Source organism: Papaver somniferum, chromosome 6 (genome assembly GCF_003573695.1).
Source record: "Papaver somniferum cultivar HN1 chromosome 6, ASM357369v1, whole genome shotgun sequence".
Lineage (NCBI taxonomy): Eukaryota > Viridiplantae > Streptophyta > Magnoliopsida > Ranunculales > Papaveraceae > Papaver > Papaver somniferum.
The window spans coordinates 155378076-155385683 of NC_039363.1; the positions used below are offsets into that span (position 1 = coordinate 155378076).

The following is a 7608-nucleotide window of genomic DNA, read 5'->3' on the forward strand; positions in this document are numbered from 1 at the left end:
TTATGGATGGAGTGGAGTGAAGCTAAGAAGACGACAATGCTGAGAGTGTTTCATTTGGATTGAAAGTGCTGAGGAGGATATTTTGATTCAGCTGAACTGGTGTGCTGGTGGTGTTGATTAGGATGTGTTGTATCTAGAGATGGAAAGTTTTGTGAACTGGTGTTGGAAGTGGAGTTGAACTGTGGGTGTGGGTGATATGGAATGCAATTGAGTTGCAGTCAAAGATTATGAATAAACTGTGGGGGGTTCATGGTATTAAATGGAGCTGGTATTAGTATTACAGATATGAAGATTGTGACTTTGAAGTTAGTGTTGTATGAGATGAAGTTTAGATGTATGAAATTGAAATAACTGAGTTGGTGTAAGAGTAATGAAATGGAAAGCAATTACAGGTGTAAATGATACAAACGGATTCTAGTGTTGTAATTAGAAGTTTTAGAATTACAAGGCAGAGAAGAGATCTTTAAGTTGTGTTCACTTGCAATGAGAGTTAGAAATGCGTTATTTGAGTTTTAGTCTGTTATGTGTTGCTCTATGCTTTAGTCTTGGCATGTTTAATCTGAATCATTTTTACTGACTGAGTTAACTCACCTATTTCCTATTTGACTCAGTGAACCTTGGATTCAGTTGATTTGACCTTGACCTCCTGACAGTTGACTGTTAATTGACCTCTGACTGTTATTGACAGTTAGTTGACTTAGGTGGAATGGGCCTCGTGTAATGGACTTGGTTTAGTGAACTTGGGCTTATAGTCAGTTTTCCAAATGAATATATAATATACCTTAGCGGTCTGAATTAACATTTGGTTTCTTATATAAGGTTGTAGATATTTTTAAGACTTAACTAATGACTTTTAGAATCAACCTAATTTAATTAGGAACTCTTAAATATGCTAAAGATAGATAAATAAAAGGTGTAGAACCATAAATGGACTTAGAACCTTAGATAATTCACTTAGCATATAACTGGAGCTTGTATGAGATTATGTATGAGCCTTGTATGATCCTTTTGGATAAATTTTTAGAGTGCTTGTGTGATTAACAATTAGTCTGTATTAACGACGATCGATTCAAAGGATGAACCAGTGGATCGTGGATCTCGAGGTAGGCGTGGATTGTCATCAAAAGATGTGGGAATACTTTAACTCTTTTGTAACCATTGATGTTGTTTCTTTGATAAAAGTCTTTGTTTAACAAACTCATGCATTGCCTAATTGTGTATTCCATGCATTGTTTATTTTAAATTTCGAAAATACTATTGATTCTTTTAATCTTTCCATTGCTTGGAAAGGAATTGTAATGCTTCGCTTGTCTTCATGATTGTCTTTGGGAAATGAGAATCCAACTATGGTATATCGGATACGCTCCTTCGTTATTTTACTTTTGTGCTTTATACGGTGTGGAATTGGCATCAATATTACGGGTGTGTACATTCACCCACAGACTATCTAGGTGGTACGGCCATCAATATTACGACGTGTAAATGTCGTCACAGAAAGTTATCAGGTGTGTAAATGTCACTGCAGAAATTAAAGAAGGAGTTTAGGTCCATATACAATGATTGTTTATTTAAGTGGTTTGATTGTCTTTTAATATTTGGAAAAACATGTATTTTTTTCCAAATCATGCTAATGATTACTTAAAAGTTAAATGTTATTCCTACGGGACACCCCTTTTAGGGATGATGTGCTCACCCATTCCCACTTTTAGTTTCAGAGACAGATCAGAGTTGCGCAGCGGAAGCTTCGAGGAGTTGACTTCATTAATTAGTTAAGTTCTGCTATATTTATTATGTTTGCAAACCAAATGACTATTGTATATGTATCATTTAAGAGAAGTTCTTGTATATGTATATTTCTAAGCGGGGCTAGTTTTGGGTTAAGTTTTGTAGCAGATTTATTAATTGAATGTTTAAGTAAATGATTTAGATTTTTAATGCCTCTTATTTAGCTAATCTCTTGGATTAGTCAGCTACTAGCTTAGGAGGCGCTATGATCACTTTTTCTGAAACGGGGCTAAAGTGTCACTTTTTCTGAAACGGAGCAAAATATCACTTTTTCTGAAACAACGCGAAAATATCCCTTTTTCTGAAACGGGCGAAAGTATCACTTTTCTTGAAACAGGAGAAAATTTAGATTTTAAATTAAGGAATTATTTTTGGACATTATAAGTTTATTCGAGGATATATTAGTCATTTGAAGGTTTAATAGAGGTAGAGGCTCAAAGATAGCACCTCATTGGTGCTATTTGATTTCCTCTATATAAATTAGAGATTGGCCTCTATCTATGTAGAGGTAGTGGAAAAAACAAACACCAATATAAACGGGACCCACCACTACATAGAGGCTAATAGAGGTTAGCCTCTACATAGACGAAAAAACAAACATGCTGTTAGTGCATAAGTCCAAATGATTACATGGACTTTTGATTTACTGCTGCTGCAATTTTGGTCCATTAGTTTAAGATTGGCATTTTTGTCCCGTATGTTGACTTCCATAAGCCATGAAAATTTGTGTACTCAGATAAGCGGTAACTATTGTGGCTAGAAAATTATTTCTCAAAATTCTGCAAAACTAGACAAAAATCATCAAATTGTACAAAATGAAAAACTAAACAAATATAAATTAAGACACAAAAACGACGTGTTTACACACTCATCAGTTGAAAGAGATTACGAGAACCTCGATAATAAAAAAACAAGATCACGATACACGAATTATCAAGGTAAAGATAGTCGGACCTAGCTTCACGAATCTCCAAAGCAAATTCTTTCAATCGTAGACCTGAATATGTTTCTCAAAGGAAAACTAGGTTTATAGAGGACGCCTCTTAAATCAACCAGGAAACAAAGTGTCAGGGATTGATTTTCCCAGTTGAAAGAACATCTTTATTTATAGTTTTCAAAGACCATAGGTTGCTTAGAATTCAAGCTAAGATAACTTGAGAATCAAGCAAACACTTTTAGGTCTTGAAAATATAATAGAATAATATATACTAGAATAATATAGAATAATATATACTCGTAATTTAGATGCAATCATATAGCCGAAGCTAATAGCATTTATCAAGGAGTTTAAATATACAAGATAACCCCTTTAAAATTCCACAGCCGCACACCCCTCAAGATATGACCATTTAGCACAAGTTCAAAAGAACTCTCCCCCAAGAGCGACCTTAATTTCAAAAGAAAATAAGGATTTTGATTGGACACCAAAAACCATGAGAATGATTTTATATATCCAAAAACTCAATCAAATTAATCACAAGTAAACCCAGTATTAATTTAATCGGAATACGCAATCAAATTAAACACAAAATTGATCAACTTAATTGATTATGCTCGACATAAGAGAACTTACAGAGCATACGACTAACATAACCATTAAAAAATGAATATGATAGTCGTTCATATACTCAACATAAGAGGAATCTTACGGAGTATGAAAATACTCAACTAGATTAATTACAAGAGAACCCATAATTAATCTAATTGGAATACACAACCAAACTAATTACAAAAGTAATCAATTTAATTGTCATTTTATTTTGCTCGATATAAAAATACTTATGGAGCAATAACTAAATAACCAAACAAGATGATTAATTTAGTTCAAGAATGCTCAACATAAAGTACCTTACGGAAAAACCAACAAAGCTAATCAAAAATTAATCAACTTGGTTGTATCGTTCTCAACATAAGACACATTACAGAGCCTCACAGTATTACATAAAATATGGATCAGTGAAGATCAATACTGTGGAATACACAAGGATTCATTCTATCTTCCATCACTATTTTCATAATGATATTTAATAGACATAATCCTTGAACACAAAATATTTTAACCTATCTTCCATCAAAGAATTGACAATATTGGCTTAACTTTTGTATATGTCAAAAGTCTATTCATACTTAAATCAATACATGAATACCGATCATGAACGACTCTACTTTTGAAAAAATATGGGACAACATAGTTCACGGACGTAAACAACAATATCCCATAACAAATTACAATATAAAAAATCATAAAGATTAAATAATGCAAACCATCATCCTCCAAAAAATTTTAGAATTTAAACCAATAAATCTAAAAAAGAACAAGAAGATGAAAAATAATAGCTATGTGTAGTCACAATCATTGCTATTCAAGCACTAGTTATTCTTCCAACTAAACCAAAAAAAAGACATACTAGGAAACAATATCTTTGAGAAATTCCTTATCATTCCCGAACTCCTTGTCGTCAACAGCCATCGGAATATAAGGTTCGTGGAGGAGGAGTCAATACCAACAAACCGTCTTGGCTGATGATCTCGAACCAGAGCCTTTTGAATTTCCAAAGATCTTAAAATGCAAGCCTTTATTTCACTAATCTCCTTTCTTACTTCCTTCAACTCATCAAGAACATCGGAAAACTTCTGAGAGTTAGAAGGGACAGCCCTTGGCTTTCTTGTATTCCCCCTCTTTCTTTTAAAGGAAGGAGTTACTGGAGATTTCTCTTTTTCCTTGATTGATGGCTTAACAATCATATTGACATCTTTTCCATCCAAAGACATGATGCTTAGAGAACAATTATAAACAACAGGTTTTTGTGAGTGGAATTCACAATCTCATCAAGCATTCTTAAGATATAAAAGATATCAGAGAGGAAAAAGGAATGTAGGGTTCGCAACCTTTAAACAGGTTCGTGGACGCCCAATTCTAAACCCTATAAAGAGTAAAATTATCGATAATAACCCTTTACTTTATTTGATAGACAGGAAAAACAATCCTAAGAAAAAAAACTTTTCCTAAAGCCTGAGCGGTACACAATCTTATCTCTTTTTGATCAGGAACATGAGACAAGATTTACCAAACAACACAATTAATTTGTGCCGTGGTGGAAAACAATTTGTCCACCATTTTCCTCTTGAGAGGAATCCTCAGACTTCTGTCTATAAAAGCGATTTGACCATACCTTCTTCTCTAATGGTATTATTTTGTATTTGGAAACCAACTTCTTAGACGAAGATAAAATCCTACATACCTCAGCAGTCTTCTGAGCAAGTTTAAGCTTCCTTGCCAATCGATTTGATCTTCGTTGAAGTTTGTTGGCGTGCCTCACTTGATATTTGTACTTATAACATCTTGATAGTTCATGACCCTTCTGAGAACAAAACGATCATGTCAAACTTGGATAGTATTCAGGCATCTGTGATGTGAAAGCATCCAGACACATAGTAGATTTTGAAACATTACAACCAGAGTTTCCAAAGGATGGGTCAATTGATTCTTCCAGCTTGATTGGATTCTCTTCTTCACCGAAACCATCAAGGTTGATATATGTATTGCTACAATTATCAAAATCAATGTTTTCACATAGAAGACCAACACTTGATTTCCTATCTTCATCAGAATCATAGATCTCAGACATCTCATCAAGTGTTATAACAAGACCTTTGTTCCCAGTGTATTTTCTACGATTTGGGAACTCATTTGCAAAATGACCAAAACCTTTACACTTAAAGCACTGTGGAATATTCTCGTCATCGGCCCTGTTTTTAGGAGGAACGCGATTGTGAGGTTTATCTGACGACCTAGGTTTGTCTCTTGAAAACCATTTACTTCTCTTCAATAGAAGATCCATAAACTGTCTTATGATCAAGGAGACTGATTTGTCAATATCTTCATCCGAAAAATCACCCTCAGACTGATCATCCTCAGAGACATAAACACTTTTACTTTTATCAAGTAACTTAGTGTTCTTCTGTGGTTTAAAGGCAACATCCTTTCCTATTTTGGATGTATGCTCATGATCAAAGATCTTTAGCTCTCCAACCAATGTATTTCTGGAAAGATTATCAAGGTTATTTTCCTCAACGATGGCATGCTTCTTAGACTCGTATCTAGATGGCAGCGATATGAGAATTTTCATCACAATGTCCTTTTCAGGAATAGTCTTACCCAATGCAAAAGATGCATTAACAATTTCAGACACTCTGTGATTAAATTCATCAAATGTATCTTCATCTGCCATACGAAGGTTCTCCCAATCAGAATTAATATTTTGAAGCCTAGATTCCTTTTCACTGGAGTTACCTTCAAATACGGTTTCTAAGATATCCCAAGCATCTTTAGACTTAGTGTAATTTGACACATGGTGCTGAAGATTTGGGGTAATGACATTCAAACCGTCGGAATTTTGCTTTGCAACAAGTATCTCGGCAGGACTATACTCACCAATATTCTTGGGGACGTTTACATCTCCAACTGCCACAACGGTAGTATCGTATCCATTAACAACATATACCCATGATTTTAAGAGAATCAACAAGACTCAATCAATTAAAAGTATATCAACGAGTTTATATCTCTCTTCTTGATTTGATTTACTCAAGCAAGAACTGCGAGTTCTAATCAAATACAAGGAATAACTTGGATGGTACCAAAGACCAATATCCAAGGATCAATCAACAACCAAAGGTCGGATTTCCAATTGATTCAAACGCACAACCTGCATTATTTCAATTATATAAACAAATATAATGCGAAAACAGAAATAACACCGACACCAGAAATTTTGTTAACTAGGAAACCGCAAATGCAGAAAAACCCCGGGACTAGTCCAGATTGAACACACATTGTATTAAGCCGCTACAGACACTAGCCCACTCCAAGCTAACTACGGACTGGACTGTAGTTGAACCCAAATCAGTCTCCCATTGATCCAAGGTACAGTTGTACTCCCTACGCCTCTGATCCCAGTAGGATACTGCGCGCTTGATTCCCTTAGCTGATCTCACCCACAACTAAGAGTTGCTACGACCCAAAATCGCAGGCTTTTACAATAAACAAATCTGTCTCACACAAAAAAGTCGATCAAAGGATCAATTTGTTTCCCACGGAAAATTCCATCAAGTTTTTGTTTCGTCTTTTGATAATAATCACGGTGAATAGGAACCAATTGATAATCCGGTTTTATATTCCCGAAGAATAGCCTAGATAAATCAATCACCTCACAATAATCTTAATCGTATGGTAGCGAAACAAGATGTTGCGGAATCACAAACAATGAGACGAAGATGTTTGTGACTACTTTTTATATCTTGCCTATCGGAGATATTAATCTCAAGCCAATCAATCTGATTGTACTCGTACGATAGAAGATGCAAGATCAGATCAGACAACTACGATAAAAGTAGTATCGGTCTGTCTTCACAATCCCAATGAAGTCTTTAAGCTGTTAACCTGGTTTTAGAAGAAGAAAACCAAAGGTTAAAGGAGAAACGACTCTAGAACGCAAACTAGTATCACACGTGAGGTGTGGGAATTAGTTTTACACAATACTAGATGTCTCCTTTATATAGTCTTTCAAATCAGAGTTTCGCCTTGGTCACAAAGCAAACAATATCCACCGTTAGATGAAAACCTGATTTAGATTCAAGCTAATATTTCTCAACCGTTAGATCGAAAACTTAGCTTGTTATACACAAATGAAATGCATGCTTCTAGGTTTGTTAACCGTACCCAAACGTGTACATTGTTGGTTCAAAAATAGTTAACCAAAAGGTTAGCCATATGAGCATTTCATACCAACCATATTCTTCTTCACCATAACTAGTTCAAAT

General features: G+C 34.8%; 1 long non-coding RNA gene across 2 annotated transcripts; it reads left to right on the top strand.

The window, feature by feature from the left end:
• Positions 1-6: 6 nt before the first annotated feature.
• Positions 7-1881, top strand: LOC113289864. 2 transcript variants are annotated; one of them, XR_003331174.1, is made up of 2 exons: positions 7-1505; positions 1710-1881. It is a non-coding gene; the product is annotated as an uncharacterized LOC113289864 (long non-coding RNA). The 2 variants fall into 2 exon arrangements; XR_003331175.1 differs by having other exon boundaries at positions 1716-1881.
• The last annotated feature ends 5727 nt before the right edge of the window (positions 1882-7608 follow it).